Below are 19,842 nucleotides of genomic sequence, written 5' to 3' on the forward strand. Positions count from 1 at the left end.
GGGTTTTTTCACCTTGCAGTTCCTCAATCCTACCCACACAGAGTCGACATCACCTGACCCTACTGCATTTCTTACTATTGATTTAATTTCATGTTGTACTAATAAGGCAACCGCTCTCCCTCTGCCCACCTGCCTATTTTTTCGATAGGAAGGATATCTGTGAATATTCAGCTCCCAATCCTAATCCCCTTGCAGCCCCTTGCATCGCCGTGATGCCCACCACATCATACCTGCCAATTTCAATCTGCGCCACACGCTCATTTACCTTATTCCTGACACTGTGTGCATTTCGATATAACACCTTCAGTCCTGTCACTCGTTTGTCCAGTGTCCTTGAAGTTTGATCACTAACCCATTCCATACACGCCCACCACTCTCTGTGTAAAACACCTACCTCTGACATCTCCCCTAAATCTTCCTCCAATCGGCTTAAAATGATGCCCCCTTGTGATAGCCATTTTCGCCCTGTGAAAAAGTCTCTGGCTAGCTACTCTATCCATGCCTCTTGTCATGGCGACACGGTGGCACAGTGGTTAGCGTTGCTGCCTCACAGCGCCAGAGACCCAGGTTCAATTCCCGCCTCAGGCGACTCTCTGTGTGGAGTTTACACATTCTCCCCGTGTCTGTGTGGGTTTCCTCCGGATGCTCCATTTCCTCCCACAATCCAAAAATGTGCAGGTTAGGTGAATTGGCCATGCTAAATTGCCCGTGGTGTTAGGTGAATGGGTAAATGTAGGGGAATGCGTCTGGGTGGTTGCGCTTCGGCGGGTCAGTGTGGACTTGTTAGGTCGAAGAGCTTGTTTCCACACTGTAAGTAATCTAATCGTCTTGTACACCTCTCCCAAGTCACCTCTCACACTTCGTGGTTAGCACGTTTAGTGAACTGGTCATACTGCAGATTAGACTTGCTGAGGGAGACAGTGAATGGGTGACCGAAATACAGAAAAAGAGCAGGAAGGCAGTGCAGGTGTTCCCTGTGGTCATCTCCCTCCAAAACAGGTACACCATTTTGGATACTGTTGGGGGAGATGGCTCATTGGGGAAGGAAGCAGTTGTCAAGATCATGGCACCGTGGCAGGCACTGCTGTTCAGAAGGGCGGGAAAAAGATTCATAGGATCATAGTCATAGGGGATTGTATTGTGAGGGGAGTAGATAGGCGGGTCTGTGGTTGAAAACGGGACTCCCGGATGGTATGTTGCCTCCCAGGGGCTCAGGTCAGGGATGTCACCGATCGGCTGCAGAGCATTCTGAAAGGGGAGGGTGAACAGCCAGTTGTCTTGGTGCACATTGGCACCAACAATATAAGTAAAAAACGAGATGAGGTCCTGAAAGCAGAATTCAGGGAGCTAGGAGAGAACTTAAAATGGAGGACCTCAAAGGTAGTGATCTCAGGATTACTACCAGTGCCACGTGCTAGCCAGCGTAGAAATGAAAAAATAGGCAGGATGAACACGTGGCTTGAGAGATGGTGTAGGAGGGAGGGGGTCAGATTTGTTGGACACTGGGACCGATTCTGGGGAAGGTGGGACTATTGCAAAATGGACAGTCTACATCTGAACCAGAGTGGAACCAATGTCCTTGGGGGAGTATTTGCTCCTGCTGTTAGGCAAGTTTTAACCTAATGTGGCAGGGGGCTGGGAACCAGAAGAGAAAACAAAATGGCAGCGAGATGGAAACTGGAGACTGTAAGAATCGTGAAGTTAGCATTAATAAAGGGAAGAGTAGGCAGAGACCAGATGAACACAAAAGAACTGGTGGCCTGAAGTGCATCTACTTTAATGCAAGGAGTATAGTGGGTAAGGCAGGTGAACTTAGGGCTTGGATTGGGGCCTGGGAGTGTGATGTTATTGCAATCACAGAGACTTGGTTGAAGGAAGGGCATGATGATTAGCAACTCAATGTTCCAGGACATCGACACTTCAGACAGGACAGGGAGAGAAGTAAAAGGGGAGGTGGAGTTGCATTGCTGGTCGGCTGTGCTAAAGGAGGACACTATGGAGATCTTGGGCAGAGAGATATTATGGGTGGAGCTGAGAAATAAGAAGGGTGCGGTTACATTGTTGGGGTTGTATTACAGGCCTCCCAACAGTGAGCATGAGATAGAAGAACAAATAGGTAAACAGATTATGGAAAGGTGTATGGGCATATGTTGGTGGTGATGGGAGAATTTAATTTTCCCAACATTGACTGGGATACACATAGCGTCAGAGGTCTGGATGGGGTATAATTTGTAAGAAGCATCCAGGAAAGTTTTCTAGAGCAATATGTCAATAGTCTAACGAGGGAAGGGGCCATATTGGACCTGCTACTGGGGAACGGGCCAGGCCAGGGTGGTAGAAGTTGCGATGGGGGATTTCTTTGGGAACAGTGACCACAATCTGTAAGTTTTAGAATACCCGTAGACGGAGATGAGAGTGGTCCTAGGGGAAGAGTACGAACCTGGGCCAAGGCCAATTATATCAAAATTAGGTAGGAGCTCGGAAATGTGTATTGGACACAGCTCGGAAATGTGGATTTGAAGGGAAGTCCATATTTGAGATGTGGGAGGCTTTCAAAGATAGGTTAACAGGGTGCAGGATAGGCATGTCCCATTGAAAGCAAAGGATAGGAAGGGCAAGATTCGTGAACCATGGATGACAGGAGAAATTGTATGACCAGCCAAGAGGAAAAGGGAAGCCTACGTAAGGTCTAGGCAGCTAAGAACAGAATGGGCCCTGGAGGAATATCGGAAGAGTAGGACAAGTCTTAAACAAGGAATCAAGCGGGCTAAAGGGGTAATGAAATAGCTTTAGTGAACAGAATTAAGGAAAATCCTAAAGCCTTTTATTCTTATATAAGAAACAAGCAGGTAACTAGAGAAAGGATTGGTCCATTAAAGGATAACGAAGGAAAACTGTGTGTCAAACCTGAGCGAATGGGTGAGATTCTGAATGATTACTTTGCATCAGTGTTCACTGAGGAGAGGAACATGTTGAATGTTGAGATTAGAAATAGAAGTTTGATTGGTCTGGATCACATTGAGATAAGGAGGGAAGATGTGTTGGACAGGCTAGAGGTTATTAAGGTGGACAAATCCCCGTGGCAGGATGGGATCTATCCCAGGTTGCTGAGGGCGGTGAGAGAGGAAATAGCTGGGGCCCTGAAAGATATCTTTGTAGCATCCTTTAATACAGGTGAGGTACCGGAGGACTGGAGGGTTGCTCATGTTTTCCCCCTGTACAAGAAGGGTAGTAGGGATATTCCGGGTAACTACAGAACAGTGAGCCTGGCGTCAGTGGTGGGAAGGTTGCGAGAGAAGCTACTGGAGAATACGATCTCTTTATATTTGGAAAGGAATGGCCTTATCAGTGATAGGCAACAAGGCTTAGTGCAGGGGAGATCGTGCCTTACCAACTTAATAGAGTTCTTTGAGGAAGTGACCAAGTTGAAAGATGAAGGAAGGACTGCTGATGTCAAATACGTGGACTTTAGTAAGGCATTTCATAAGGTTCCCCATGGTAAACTAATGGAGAAAGTGAAGACACATGATGTGCAGGGTGTTCTAGCTCGGGGATAAGTAACTGGTTGAGCAACAGGAGACAGAGAGTAGTAGTTGAAGGGAGTTTCTCGAAATGGAGAAAGGTGACCAGTGGTGTCCCACAGGGGTCAGTGTTGGGGCCACTGTTGTTTGTACTATATAAAAATGATCTGGAAGAGGGCACTGTTGGTATGATCAGCAAGTTTGCAGATGACACGAAGTTTGGTGGAGTAGCAGAAACCATAGGGGACTGTCAGAGAATACAGGAGGATATAGATAGACTGGACAGTTGGGCGGAAAAGTGGTAGATGGCTGTCAAGCCAGACAAATGTGAGGTGATGTATTTAAGCAAGACTAATTCTAGAGCGAATTATACAATGAACAGAAGAGCCTTGGGAAAAGTTGATGGGCAGAGAGATCTGGGAGTGCAGGTCCATTGTACCCTGAAGGTTGCTGCACAGGTGGATAGAGTGGTCAAGAAGGCATATCGTATGCTTGCCTTCATCGGACGGGGTATTGAGTATAAGAGCTGGCAGGTCATGTTAAAATTGTACAAGACATTGGTTCGGCCGCATTTAGAATACTGTGTACAGTTCTGGTCACCACATTACCAAACGGATGTGGGCGCTTTGGAGAGGGTGCAGAGAAGGTTTACGAGGATGTTGCCTGCTATGGAAGGTGCCAGCTATCAACAGAGGTTGAGTAGGTTAGGTTTTTTTTCAGTAGAGAAAAGGATATTGAGGGGGGGGGGATCTGATTGAGGTTTACAAAATCATGAAGAGTATAGGCAGGGTGGATAGAGATAAGCTATTTCCGAACTTAAGGATTCCATAATGAGAGGTCACGGTTTCAAGGTGAGAGGAGGAATGTTTAAGGGGGATACACGCAGCAAGTACTTTACACAGAGGCTGGTAGGTACCTGGAATGCGTTGCCAGCACAGGTGGTAGAGGCAGGCACGGTAGCTTCATTTAAGATGCATCTGGTCAGATTCATGGGTAGGTGGGGAGCAGAGGGATACAGATGCTAAGGAATTGGGCGACAGGTTTTGACAGTGGATTTGGATTGGCTCAGGCTTGGAGTGCCGAGGGCAGCAGGGTCTTACTATGCCTCATTGCGAGCCTCTCAAAACACTTCGTGATTATGGGTGTTAGCGCAATGGGGCGGTGGTCATTGAGACAGGACGCTGAAGACTTCTTTGGCATGGGGACAATGGTAGAGACCTTGAAGCATATTGGAACTATGGTGCAGCTCAGGGAGAGGTTGAAGATATCCACCAGTACGTCAGAGCATTCTCTGAGCACTCTGCCAGGGATGTTATCGGGTCCAGCAGCCTTACATGGGTTGACTCTGCATAGAGTTTTCCTCACGTTGGCCGTGGTAAGACTTACTAACTCACTAGGTTCTGGATCAGTGATGCTGTGCTCTTCCAGCACCACTGATCCAGAATCTGGTTTCCAGCATCTGCAGTCATTGTTTTTATCTCCTTACTAACTCACGAACCCACCCTTCCACTTCCTCATCCAAGTCATTGCCAAAAATCATAAAGAGCAGAGGTCCCAGAACAGATCCTTGTGGAACATCACTGGTGACCGAGCTCCAGACTGAATACTTTCCATCTACCACCACCCTCTGTCTTCTATGGGCGAGCCAATTCTATATATACCCATCTAGATGTCTTTTAACTGTTGCACTTGTACCAGCCTCCACCACTTCCTCTGGCAGCTCATTCCATACATGAACCACCCTCTGCGTGAAAAAATTGTGAGCATAAGAGGTATAGTTAGTAAGTTCGCAGATGACACCAAAATTGGAGGTGTAGTGGACAGCGAAGAAGGTTATCTCAGATTACAACAGGATCTGGACCAGATGGGCCAGAGGGCTGAGAAGTGGCAGATGGAGTTTAATTCAGATATATGCAAGGTGTTACATTTTGGGAAAGCAAATCTTAGCAGGACGTATGCACTTAATGGTAAGGTCCAAGGGAATATTGCTGAACAAAGAGACCTTGGAGTGCAGGTTCATATCTCCTTGAAAGCAGAGTCACAGGTACATAGGATAGTGAAGAAGGCATTTGTTATGCTTTCCTTTATCGGTCAGCGTATTGAGTACAGGCGTTGGGGGATCATGTTGTGGCTGTACAGGACATTGGTTAGGCCACTGTTGCAATATTTCGTGCAATTCTGGTCTCCTTCCTATCATAAGGGTATTGTGAAACCTGAAAGGTTTCAGAAAAGATTTATAAGGATGTTGTCAGGATTAGAGGATTTGAGCTATCTGACACAAAGAGCAGGACAGGCAGAGAGGCACCACAGGACAATGGAACCACCTCATCACTTCAGTGACAGTATCATGGTTCCATTCATCTTCATGGGTAGGTGTGAAAGACTTTTCTGAAGTGGTGAGATGCTTCCATTGTCCTGTGGTGCCTCTCTGTTTGTCCTGCTCTTTGTGTGGCTTTGGTATTGCTGGGTTGTGAAATGCCTTTTGGGCTTTGAGATCTCAGTCATGTCCATGGGACCTTAAAGCGTATTCCATTGTCTGCGTGCTGTCTGACCCAGTTTGTGAGCTGCTCAGGAATTCTGGGTGTCCTGGTATAATTTGGCCAATTTGCTTTTCTGGGCCTATTGTGGGTTAGCAAATCTTTTCCCACAGTATATGAATAGGAAGGATTTGGAGGGATATGGGCTGGGTGCTGGCAAATGGGACTAGATTTGGATGGGATATCTGGTTGGCATGGACAAATTAGACCTAAGGGTCTGTTTCCATGCTGTACATCTCTTTGACTCTGTGACTCAAGTGCCCTAACTGAGCCTTGATGTCTCATACTAACATAAACCTTCTTCTTCCTTTTGACAAGAGATTCAACTTCTTTAGTAAACCACAGCTCCCTCGCTCAACCACTTCCTCCCTGCCTGACCAGTACGTACTTATCAAAGGCATGCTGTAGCTGTTCCTTGAATAAGCTCCATATTTCAATTGTGTCCATCCCCTGCAGTTTCCTGCCCCATCCTATTCATCCTAAATTTTGCCTAATTGCCTTTCCCCCAGCGGTAATTCTTACCCTGCTCTATATACCTATCCCTTTCCATTGCTAAAGTAAACATAACCAAATTGTGGTCACGATCACCAAAGTGTTTATGGATATGATATGCCATGTGTTGGGTCTGCCTGGTCAGATCATTCTTACCTAAATATCCAGTAATTCCATCATTTCTCATTGATTCCAGCAGGTGAACAGGTAAATGCAAAGAGCAACGCACAGTACAGCACAGATACAGGCCTTTCGGCCCACCCAGCACACCCGACACCAGACCTTTTTCTAAACTGAAAGCCTTCTGCCTCCGTGCGGTCCCTCTCCCTGTATTCCTGACTTCCTCGTGTAGTTTTCAAGATGCTTCTTAAACGTTGCTGTTGTATCCGGCCCACCACCTCCTCAGGCACTTACCACCCTCTGTGGAAAAAAGACTTGCCTCTCACATCTCCTTTAAACTTACCCCCTTTTACCTTCAAACTCTGCCTCGAGTAATTGGCATTTCTATCTTGGGAGAAAGACTCCGACGATCCATTCCATCCATCCCTCTCATAATTTTGTAAACTTCTATCAGCCTCCAATGTTCAAGTGAAAATTAACCAAGTTTGTTCGATCTGTCCTTATAGCTAATACCTTCCAAACCAGGCAACTTCTGTATCTGTACCCTCCACATCCTTCTGATTGTGTGGTGACCAGAACTGTACACAATATTCCAAATGTGGCCGAATTAAGTTTCTCTACAGCTGCAACATGGCTTGTCAGTGTTTATAGTCTGTGCCCTGACCGATGAAAGCTCGCCTGTTGTATACCTTCTTGACCATCCTACCTTCAGTTTCCTGATGAAGGGCTTATGCTCGAAACGTCGAATTCCCTATTCCTGAGATGCTGCCTGGCCTGCTGTGCTTTAACCAGTAACACATTTTCAGCTGTGATCTCCAGCATCTGCAGACCTCATTTTTTACTTGACCATCCTACCCACTTGTGTTGCCACTTTCAGGGAATTGTGGACCTTTAAGTGCAGATCCCTCAGTATGTTAATGTTTCTGAGGGTTTTGCCATTTACTGTATTTTCTCTCCTGCATTACATCTTCCAAACTGTATCCCCTCGCTTTTGTCCAGATTAAATTTTAATTGCAGCAAGAGCAGAGAGAACTAGGAAAGGGAGGGAGGAGTCTGAGACGGTCCAGGTGAATTTGAGGTCGGGGTGGAAGATGTACCTAGACTACATCTCCTCCACCCTGCCCCCTGTAAAAATGCCATCCCATATTCCCAATTCCTTCGTCTCCGCCGCATCTGCTCCCAGGAGGGCCAGTTCCAATACCGTACAGCCCAGATGGCCTCCTTCTTCAAGGACTGCAGATTCCCCCCATACGTGATTGACGATGCCCTCCACCGCATCTCCTCCACTTCCCACTCCTCCACCCTTGAGCCCTGCCCCTCCAACCGCCACCAGGACAGAACCCCACTGGTTCTCACCTACCACCCCACCAACCTCCATATACAGCGTATCATCCGCCGTCATTTCCGCCACCTCCAAACGGACCCCACCACCAGGGATATATTTCCCTCCCCTCCCCTATCAGCATTCCGAAAAGACCACTCCCTCCGTGACTCCCTCGTCAGGTCCACACCTCCCACCAACCCAACCTCCACTCCTGGCACCTTCCCCTGCAACCGCAAGAAATGCAAAACTTGCACCCACACCTCCTCCCTTACTTCTCTCCAAGGCCCCAAAGGATCCTTCCATATCCGCCACAAATTCACCTGCACCTCCACACACATCATCTATTGCATCCGCTGCACCCGATGTGGCCTCCTCTATATTGGGGAGACAGGCCGCCTACTTGCGGAACATTTCAGAGAACACCTCTGGGATATCCAGACTAACCAACCCAACCACCCCGTGGCTCAACACTTTAACTCCCCATCCCACTCCACCAAGGACATGCAGGTCCTTGGACTCCTCCATCGCCAGACCATAACAACACAACGGTTGGAGGAAGAGTGCCTCATCTTCCGCCTAGGAACCCTCCAACCACAAGGGATGAACTCAGATTTCTCCAGTTTCCTCATTTCCCCTCCCCCCACCTTGTCTCAGTCGAATCCCTCGAACTCAGCACCGCCTTCCTAACCTGCAATCTTCTTCCTGACCTCTCCGTCCCCACCCCACTCCGGCCTATCACCCTCACCTTGACCTCCTTCCACCTATCACATCTCCATCGCCCCTCCCCCAAGTCCCTCCTCCCTACCTTTTATCTTAGCCTGCTGGACACACTTTCCTCATTCCTGATGAAGGGCTTATGCCCGAAACGTCAAATTTCCTGTTCCTTGGATGCTGCCTGCTTGCCTGCGCTTTTCCAGCAACACATTTTCAGCTCTGATCTCCAGCATCTGCAGACCTCACTTTCTCCTGTAAACCTGTAGAGCTCAGCTTAAACCTAGCTTCCTCCATCTTATGTAAGCTACCTTTTTCTTTTTGACGACAAGGTCCACCGCTCTTGTCATCGAAGGTTCCTTTATCTTACCACTTCTTGTCTGTCTCAGAGAGACATATTTACTCATCACTTGCAACAACTGTTCCTTAAACAGTCTCCACATGTCTATAGTGCCTTTACCATGGAACAATTGCTCCCAGGCCATGCTTCCTAACTCATGTGTAATCGCATCATAGTTTCCTCTTCCCCAATTAAATATCCTCCCAATTTGCCTAATCCTCTCCTTCTCCATAGCTATGTAGAATGTGAGGCAGTTGTGGTCACTATCACCAAAATGTTCTCCCACCACAAGATCTGATACCTGCCCCGGCTCGTTTCTGAGCACCAAGTCCAGAATGGTCTCTCCCCTCGTCGGCCTGTCAACGTACTGAGTTAGGAAACCGTCCTGAACACACCTTACAAAAACAGCTCCATTCAAATCTTCTGCTCGAAGGAGGTTCCAATCAATATTGGTAAAATTAAAGTCACCCATTACAACAACTACATCCACACTTTTCCAAAATCTGCCGACCTATGCTTTCTTCCATCTCCCTGCTGCTATTGGGGGGCCTGTAGTAAACCCCTAAAGAGGTAACTGCTCCCTTGCTGTTCCTAATTTCCACCCATACTGACTCGGTAGGCAGATCTTCCTCGACAATGGAAGCTTCTGTAGCTGTGATACCCTCTCTGATTAGTAGTGCTACACCCCCTCCTCTTTTTCCCCCTTCCCTATTCTTTTTAGATGCTCTAAACACTGGAACATCCAGCAACCATTCCTGCCCCTGAGAAACCCATGTCTCTGTTATGGCCACAACATCATAGCACCAGGTACTGATCCATGCTCTAAGTTCGTCACTTTTATTCCTGATACTCCTTGCGTTAAAGCAAACACATTTTACCTGATCCCTTGGTTCCTTGCCAGGAAAATTGGGGAAACCGAGTAAAGGCTACGGTAACGGATGAATGGGCACCGCATAATAATCAACAGACAGGAATGTTCCACTTCAGCGGTCATGGACATTTGACCTCAGATCTACAGGTGACCATCCTCCAAGGCAGACTTCGGGACAGGCAGCAGCGATAAGTGGCCGAGCAGAGGCTGATAGCTAAGTTCTGTACACATAGGGAGGGCCTCAACCAGGAACTTGGGTTCATGTCACATTACAGATGACCACCATTGCACTATACACACACACAGATACTCCTATACATACACTCACACACTCACACACACAAACACTCCCACACACACACACGCGCGCCCTCACACACACTCACACAGGCACCCTCTCACACTTATACCCATTTATACTCACACTCACTCACATGCACACACTCTCTCACAGACACTCACAACTTCCCCTGACAACACACAATCATTCACATACACACACACAGATGCGCACACACATACATATATAAGTTTATGGGGTGAATGAGTTACATTATTTTACTTTGCTCAAAAACTGCATGAATCCATGTAAGACTCTGTTAACTCACTTTTTAGATTAGAATCAGTCTAAACATTGTGGGGTTTAGATTAGAGTGGTGCTGGAAAAGCACAGCAGGTCAGGCAGCATCCGAGGAGCAGGAGAATTGACGTTTTGGGCACAAGCCCTATATCAGTCCTCAGGTGTAACATTTATTTGTTCATTTTATAGCCCTTTCCTTTAATGCAAGAACTCCTTGATTTTTTTTTCGCTAGCAACTTGTTAACACTTTCCTTTTTGTGCATTTAATGAATGTATTTTGTTGTAAACTGCTAAATCGATGTTTAAATGTTAGGAATTGCTTTGTTGACCATCATACTTTTTTTAACATCTGCCACAAGCAATTTCTGCTTCATAAATCTCAAAAACAGACATATTCAAATGTAAGTTTCTGATTGGTCCATTGCACTTTCCAAATTAATGTGCAGAAATAAATGAATATGACTTGATAGCAATTAGAGACCTGGATGCAGCTGACCAGGACTGGGAGCACCGCTTTCCATGTTCACAGAGTCATAGAGATTACAGCACGGAAATAGACCCTTCGGTCCAACCCATCCATGCCGACCAGATATCCCAACCCAATCTAGTCCCACCTGCCAGCACCTGCTCATATCCCTCCAAACCCTTCCTATTCATATACCCATCCAGATACTTTTTAAAAGTTGCAATTGTACCAGCATCCACTACTTCCTCTGGCAGCTCTTTCCATACACGCACCACCCTCTGAGTGAAAAAGTTACCCCTTACATCTCTTTTTATATCTTTCCTCTCTCACCCCAAACCCAACCCCTCTCGTTCTGGACTCCCCCACCACAGGGAAAAGACTTTGTCTTATTTATTCTATCCATGCCTCAGCCTCTTCAACCTCTCCCGAAAGCTCAAATTCTTCAACCCTGGCAACATCCCTGTAAATCCTTTCAATTTTCACAACATTCCTCCAATAGGAAGGAGACCAGAATTGCATGCAATATTCCAACAGTGGCCTAACCAATGTCCTGTACATCTGCAACATGACCTCCCAACTCCTGTACTCAATACTCTGACCAGTAAAGGAAAGCATACCAAACACGTTCTTCACAATCCTATCTACCTGTGACTCTACTTTCAAGGAGCTATCAACCTGCACTCCAAGGTCTCTTTGTTCAGCAACACTCCCTAGGCCCTTACTATTAAGTGGATAAGTCCTGCTCAGTATTGCTTTCCCAAAATGCAGCACCTCACATTTATCAAAATTTCAATATTCCAGAAGATCAGGTAAAAATGAAAGGTGGCTGGGACAGTTTCCATCAAGTCAGGTCACATGCAGGGGTAATCAGTGATATATGTGAAATCAGTTGTGAAATGGAATCAGTTTGGCTGGAAACAAGGAATAGCAAAGGTAAGAACTTATGGGTGGGAGTCGTCTGGATGTCCCCGAAGAATTATCTCACTGGATACAGTACAAATTGGGAAATAATGGAGATGTGTAAAAACAGCATTGTAATTATCATGGTTATTTTCACTTGGCACATTGACTGGACAAAGCAGATGGGTAAAGGTGGCACCGAAGGCAAATTTATGGAGTGCATTTGGATTTGTATCGAGGATTTAGAATTTATTATCACAAATGGGCGGCATGGTGGCAAAATGGTTAGCACTGCTGCCTCACAGCGCCAGAGACCTGGGTTTAATTCCCGCCTCAGGCAACTGTCTGCGTGGAGTTTGCACATTCTCCCCGTGTCTGCGTGAGTTTTCTCCCAGTGCCCCGGTTTCCTCCCACAGTCCAAAAATGTGCAAGTTAGGTGAATTGACCATGCTAAATTGCCCATAGTGTTAGGTGAAGGGGTAAATGTAGGGGAATGGATCTGGGTGAGTTGCACTTCGGAGGGTCAGTGTGGGCTTGTTGGGCCGAAAGGCCTGTTTCCCCACTGGAAGTAATCTAATCTAATATACTCAAGTTCAGGAGTGCAGGGGTGCTGGGGTACAGGTGTATGGGAGTGCAGGGGTATGGGAGTGCAGGGGTACGGGAATGCAGGGGTACGGGAGCACAGGAGTGCAGGGCTACAGGAGTGGAGAAGGGTTCACCCCGTGTCATGACAAATATAAAAGCAGGGATGTACTTCTGAGGTTCTATAAGGTTATGGTCAGGCCACATTTGGAGTATTGTACACAGTTTTGAGCCCCATATCTCAGGAAGGATGTACTGGCCCTGGTTCAGGATCAGAGGAGGTTCATGAGAATGGTCCCAGCAATGAAAAGCTTAACATATGAGGAATGTTTGAGGACTCTGGGTTTATACTTGATGAAGTTAAGGAGGATTAGGGGGCATCTAACTGAAACATACAGAATACTGAATGGCCTGGACAGAGTGGACTTTGGGAAGATGTTTCCACTGGCAGGAGAGACTCTGACCCAAGGGCACAGCCTTAGAGTAAAAGGAAGGCCTTTTAGAACGGAGATAAAGAGCAACTTCTTCAGCCGGAGAGTGGGGAATCAATGGACCCTACTGCCACAAAAGGTTGTGGGAGTGAGGTCATTGTGTATATTTAAGACTGAGATCGATAGGATCTTGAGTATCAAGGGGATGAAGGGTTATGGGGAGAAAGGAGGAGAATGGGGTTGAGAAATCTATCAGACATGATTGAATGATGGAGCATTCTCAATGGACTGAATGGCCTTACAAGCTGGGTTAGCCCTCACTCCTGGTCTTAGACCATTTTATTGTCAATAGGTAAAGTATTGCTATGTATGAATTTTAACAGTGAATCAGCCTTAGGTTATTTAACAAAAGCTTACGGAAGAAGCATAAGCATGTGACCACAACGCGGTCAGATCTAGCTTCTCACTGATTACAGACGCTTGCAAGGATTTTGTACAGTTTCTTTACAGCTGAATACAAAGCCACAAAATAATCACATGACACAGCCTACATGACTAGAGGCCATTGCACAATTCGAGATCAGCCGAACCATTAATTCATTTAAAATGCGTCTGGACAGATGCACGAGTAGGTGAGGAGCAGGGGGATACAAATGCTTAGGAATTGACCGACAGGTTTAGACAGTATATTTGGATCAGCTCAGGCTTGGAGGGCCAAAGGACCTGTTCCTGGGCTGTAAATTTCTTTGTTCTTTGAATTGTGGGTGTTGATGCAGATAAAAGCGTAAAGTGTGTGGCTGTCTCACCAGATGATTCCTTCAGATATGGTGGGTGTAGTTAATTCTGCAATGGTTGAAGTTCTGCTTATTTTGCATTTGTGGTTTTACTTGGTAATAGTCAGAGTTTAGTCAACTATCCCAGCATACTGTCCAAATGTAGTCAACATAGGCTCACTCACTCAGCGGAGCAGGTAAGGGCTGTTTGGCAGTGGCTGCTTGTAGACTCGGTGACGTTGTTTAAGGGTTGTAAATATATGGATTACTCGAGAATTGAGGGCTGGCTGCGAGTGGGGCTGTCCTCGGCATTCGGAGGTCACGTGATGCTCTGTTTCGCGGGCCGAAGGAGGTCATGTGGGGTCGGACATCTGGGAATGCGAGGAGGCGGAAAATGGAGTCAGATCAACAGCCAATGAGAAGATAATCCCACCTTAGTGATTGCATGACATTTTGTATTGTATAAAAGACTGGGTCAAGGGCAGGAATACGTCTTTTCTTTTTGAACTGACACATTTTATAGTTTGTCAGGGACAGAAAGGTTTAGATCCAGAGCTCTGTATATTTTATCCATTTACTGCTAGAATAAAACTAAGAGTGTGAGATTAAATATCTTCTCCTATTGCTTCATTTGAAGAACACGCAGGACTGGGCTCACACATAGAAGAAAGTAAGTTGGTAGATTGAGCCAAAATCCAACAGGGTGTAAGTTTGAAAGCTTTTTTCAAAAAAGTGCGGAGCGGACCCGGAAGCTGGTGTAGCGCAAGCTTACCTGGGTAGGTTTTTCCCCCTATAAAAGCGTGCAGGAGAGGAACCCGAGGCACTACAGAGGTAGTGTCTCCCACCCGCCCTCTTCCTCTAACCTAATAATAAGCAGGTAAGTGCTGCAATTTGCTTGTTCTATTGTTTAGACCTAGTTTTTTTTTATAAAAAGTTACTTTTAGAGGGATGGCAGTGAAGGCAGTGCAATGTTCCTCTTGCGACATGTTTGAGGTGAGGGATGCCATGGTCGTCCCTGCTGATTACACTTGCAGGAAGTGCACCCATCTCCAGCTCCTCCAAGACCCTGTTAGGAAACTGGAGCTGGAGTTGGATGAACTTAGGATCATTCGGGAGGCAGAGGGGGTCATAGATCGGAGCTTTAGGGAAGTAGTAACTCCAAAGATTGCAGACAGATGGATGACAGTGAGGGGGACTGGGAGGAAGCAGCCAGTGCAGGGACCCCCTGCGGCCGTTCCCCTCAAGAACAAGTATACTGTTTTGGATACTTGTGGGGGGGGGGACTTACCAGGGGTAAGCAATGGGGTTCAGGACTCTGTCACGGAGCCTGTCCCCATTGCTCAGAAGGGAAGGGTGGAGAAGTGCAGAGCGATAGTTATTGGGGACTCGATAGTTCGGGGCACAGATAGGCGGTTTTGTGGGGGCGAGAGAGACTCACGTTTGGTATGTTGCCTCCCAGGTGCAAGGGTATGTGACGTCTCTGATCGTGTTTTCTGGGTCCTTAAGGGGGAGGGGGAGCAGCCCGAAGTCGTGGTCCACATTGGCACCAACGACATAGGTAGGAAGAGGGATGAGGATGTTAGGCAAGCTTTCAGGGAGCTAGGTTGGAAGCTCAGAGTTAGAACAAACAGAGTTGTCTCTGGTTTGTTACCCGTGCCACGTGATAGAGAGTCAAGGAATAGGGAGAGAGAACAGTTAAATGCGTGGCTACAGGGATGGTGCAGGAGGGAGGGATTCCGGTATCTGGATAACTGGGGTTCTTTCTGGGGAAGGTGGGACCTCTATAAACAGGATGGTCTACACCTGAACCTAAGGGCACCAGTATCCTTGGGGGGAGGTTTGCTAGTGCTCTTTGGGGGGGTTTAAACTAACTCTGCAGGGGCATGGGAACCTAGACTGTAGCTTTAGGGTGCAGGACCTGGAGTGTAGGGAGGTTAGGAACATGGCATCAATCTTGAAGGAGGGTGCCTGTAATCAGGAAAGTGGCTTGAAGTGTGTATACTTCAATGCAAGAAGTATACAAAATAAGGTAGGTGAACTTGCTGCGTGGGTTGGTACCTGGGATTTTGATATTGTGGCTATTACGGAGACATGGGTAGAACAGGGACAGGATTGGCTGTTGCAGGTTCCAGGGTTTAAATGTTTTAGTAGGGTCAGAGGTAGAGGTAAAAGAGGGGGAGGTGTGGCATTGCTTGTCAAAGATAGTATTACAGCGGTGGAAAGGACGATGGATGAAGACTCGCCATCTGAGGTAGTTTGGGCTGAGGTTAGAAATAGCAAAGGTGAGGTCACCCTGTTAGGAATTTTCTACAGGCCTCCTAATAGTCCTAGAGACGTAGAAGAAAGGATTGCGAGGATGATTCAAGAGAAGAGTGAAAGTAATAGGGTGGTTGTTATGGGGGACTTTAACTTTCCAAATATTGACTGGAAAGCTATAGCTCGAGTACGTTAGGTGGGTCGGTGTTTGTCCAATGTGTGCAGGAGGGTTTCCTGACACAATATGTAGACAGGCCAACAAGAGGGGAGGCTATACTGGATTTGGTTCTGGGTAACGAACCAGGCCAGGTGTTAGAATTGGAGGTAGGTGAGCACTTTGGGGACAGTGACCACAATTTGGTGACTTTTACTCTAGTGATGAAGAGGGATAAGTGTGCACTGCAGGGCAAGTGTTATAGCTGGGGGCAGGGAAATTATGATGCAGTGAGGCATGACTTAGGATGCGTGGCTTGGAAAAGTAGGCTTCAAGGGAAGGGCGCAATCGATATGTGGAGCTTGTTCAAGGAGCAACTATTGAGTGTCCTTGATAAGTATGTAACAGTCAGGCAGGGAGGAAAGGGTCGTGTAGGGGAGCCGTGGTTTAATAAGGAATTGGAATCCCTTGTTAAAGGGAAGAAGGCGGCCTATGTAAAGATGAGGCATGAAGGTTCAATTCGGGCGATTGAGAGTTATAAGATAGCCAGGAAGGATCTGAAGAGAGAGCTAAGAGCAGCACATGAAAAGTCCTTAGTTGCTAGGATTAGGGAAAACCCAAAGACTTTCTATAGGTATGTCAGGAATAAAATGACTAGGGTAGGTATAGGTGCAGTCAAGGATAGTAGTGGCAAGTTGCGTGTGGAGGCTGAAGAGATTGGGGAGACACTGAATGAATACTTTTCGTCAGTATTCACTCAGGAACAGGACATTGTTGCCGATGTGAATATTGAGTCACAATTAATTAGAATGGATGGCTTTGAGGTATGTAAGGAAGAGGTGTTGGAAATTCTGGAAAGGGTGAAAATAGATAAGACTCCTGGGCCTGATGGCATTTATCCTAGGATTCTCTGGGAAGCAAGGGAGGAGATTGCAGAGCCATTGGCCTTGATTTTTATGTCCTCGTTGTCTACAAGAATAGTGCCAGAAGACTGGAGGATAGCAAATATGGTTCCCTTGTTCAAGAAGGGGAGTAGGGATAACCCTAGTAACTATAGGCCGGTGAGTCTCACTTCTGTTGTGGGCAAAGTCTTAGAGAGAATTGTAAGGGATAGGATTTATGAACATCTGGATAGGAATAATGTGATCAAGGATAGTCAGCATGGTTTTGTGAAGGGCAGGTCAAGTCCCCCCTAAATCTTCTTTTCTCCAATGAAAAGAGCCCCAAGTGCCTCAGCCTTTCCTCATACGATCTTCCTACCATATCAGGCAACATCCTGGTAAACCTCCCCAGAAACTGCCTGTGAACTCATTGTCATTCTGTTCTACCAGCAACGACAAGTGAACACATCTCTACAGTGTTCCCAAGAAATCACAAAAAGTACAACGAGAGAAATATGTGCCATATGTAGGGTGTAGAAGGGTGGGGGGTTGTCCCCTTGTGTGCAGTCAGGTGTTTCACAGCATCAGGAGCTGTTCCTGATTGGCCACGGTGTGGCAGCTTGTACACTTGGTGCTATATCCATTACAGGGTTGTCCCTGTCATCCTCCATGTATAAGCCACAGCCTGTTCTCACTCCAGCTGTTGCTGCCAGGATGGTACCCTGGGTGTTGGCTCCTTCCTATTGCCAGGTTCAGGTCTTAGGTGCCCGGCAGTCTCGAATGAAATTGCTGGTTCAGCCATAGATGCAGCACAGATTGGGGTTGGGGTTTGTTTGTGGGAGTTCCCCTCTTCTGGGGACAGAGGACTCATACAGAGGGGGAGTCTGTCTGATTCATTCCGTACATAAACCACCCTCTTTGTAAAAAGACAGCCCTCCTGTCCTTTTTAAATCTCTCCCCTCACCTTAAGGCCTTTCCTGATGAAGGGCTTTTGCTCGGAACACCGATTTTCCTGCTCCTCGGATGCTGCTTGACCTGCTGTGTTTTTCCAACACCGCTCTGATCTGGACACAAACTTTAAAGAGTCATGTGGGAAATCATGTCTCACAAACTTGATTGAGTTATTTGAAGAAGTAACAAAGAAGATTGATGAGGGCAGAGCACTGGATGTGATCTATATGGACGTCAGTAAGGCGTTTGACAAGGTTCTCCATGGTAGACTGATTAATAAGGTTAGATCTCATGGAATACAGGGCGAACTAGCCATTTGGTTACGGAACTGGCTCAAAAGTAGAAGATAGAGGGTGGTGGTGGAGAGTTGTTTTTCAGACTGGAGGCCTGTGACCAGTGGAGTGCCACAAGGATCGGTGCTGGGCCCTCTACTTTTTGTCATTTACATAAGTGATTTGGATGCAAGCATAAGAGGTACAGTTAGTAAGTTTGCAGATGACACCAAAATTGGAGGTGTAGTGGACAGCGAAGAGGGTTACCTCAGATTACAACAGGATCTGGACCAGATGGGCCAATGGGCTGAGAAGTGGCAGATGGAGTTTAATTCAGATAAATCGGAGGTGCTGCATTTTGGGAAAGCAAATCTTAGCAGGACTTATACACTTAATGGTAAGGTACTAGGGAGTGTTGCTGAACAAAGAGACCTTTGAGTGCAGGTTCATAACTCCTTGAAAGTGGAGTCGCAGGTAGATAGGATAGTGAAGAAGGTGTTTGGTATGCTTTCCTTTATTGGTCAAAGTGTTAAGTACAGCAGTTGGGAGGTCATGTTGCGGCTGTACAGGACATTGGTTAGGCCACTGTTGGAATATTGTGTGCAATTCTGGTCTCCTTCCTATCGGAGGGATGTTGTGAAACTTAAAAGGGTTCAGAAAAGATTTACAGGGATGTTGCCAGGATTGGAGGATCTGAGCTACAGGGAGAGGTTGAACAGGCTGGGGCTGTTTTCCCTGGAGCTTCGGAGGCTGAGTGGTGACCTTACAGAGGTTTACAAAATTATGAGGAGCATGGATAGGATAAGTGGACAAAGACTTTTCCCTGGAGTCGGGGAGTCCAGAACTAGAGGGCATAGGTTTAGGGTGAGAGGAGAAAGATATAAAAGAGACCTAAGGGGCAACTTTTTCACGCAGAGGGTGGGGTGGTGCATGTATGGAATGAACTGCCAGAGGAAGTGGTGGAGGCTGGTACAATTGCAACATTTAAGAGGCATTTGGATGGGTATATGAATAGGAAGGGTTTGGAGGGATATGGGCCGGGCGCTGGCAGGTGGGACTAGATTGGGTTGGGATATCTGGTCGGCATGGACGGATTGGACCGAAGGGTCTGTCTCCATGCTGGACATCTCTATGATTCTATTAGAACCCCTAGGGCTCTCTGTCCTACAACACTAACCAAGGCTCTGTTTTTAATTGTATAAGTCCTGTCTTGGTTTGCTTTACCAAATACAATATCTCACATTTGTCCAAATTAAACTCTCTCTTCCACTTCTCACCCAATGACCAAATCGATCAAGTTCCCTTTGTAATCTTAGATAATCTTCTTCACTGCCCACCTATTGGTATTCCTGACATTGAGATAATTTGATAAGGTATTTTCACAAAGGAAAGACTGTTATCACCAATCCTTCTTCCAAACTATCACAATTTGTATGAAAAATGAAGGATTTTGGAACAAAGAACTGGGGGAGGGTCAATTCTTAGACAAGATTATTACTTCAATATACACGGTCAATGTGAGGTTAGCGGAATTAGGTTTAGGTGGAGTGTTGTTAAACCGTTGCAGAAGAATGCACGCCAGTTTTATTTTTAAGAGGTGGATGAATATTTAGAAAAACAGCAACTTGAAATTTTATGGGGAAAGGAAAGGGCATGGAATCATGGGGGGAAAGTGATTGG

The 19,842-nt window shown here is 46.5% G+C and overlaps 1 protein-coding gene across 3 annotated transcripts in view; it reads left to right on the plus strand.

The window, feature by feature from the left end:
• The first annotated feature begins 13,786 nt into the window (after positions 1-13,786).
• Positions 13,787-19,842, plus strand: part of LOC132815902 (protein rapunzel-like) — a 51,251-nt gene continuing 45,195 nt past the window's right edge. The window contains exon 1 of one of the 3 annotated variants that reach the window (XM_060825271.1): positions 13,787-13,845. The gene's annotated coding sequence lies outside the window, so the exon portion shown is untranslated. Of the gene's footprint in view, positions 13,846-14,456; positions 14,526-19,842 lie in introns of those variants that run through there. The other 2 variants (XM_060825269.1, XM_060825270.1) reach the window with 2 other exon arrangements.

The sequence above is a fragment of the Hemiscyllium ocellatum genome, chromosome 5 (genome assembly GCF_020745735.1).
Source record: "Hemiscyllium ocellatum isolate sHemOce1 chromosome 5, sHemOce1.pat.X.cur, whole genome shotgun sequence".
In the NCBI taxonomy this organism is placed as follows: Eukaryota; Metazoa; Chordata; class Chondrichthyes; order Orectolobiformes; family Hemiscylliidae; genus Hemiscyllium; species Hemiscyllium ocellatum.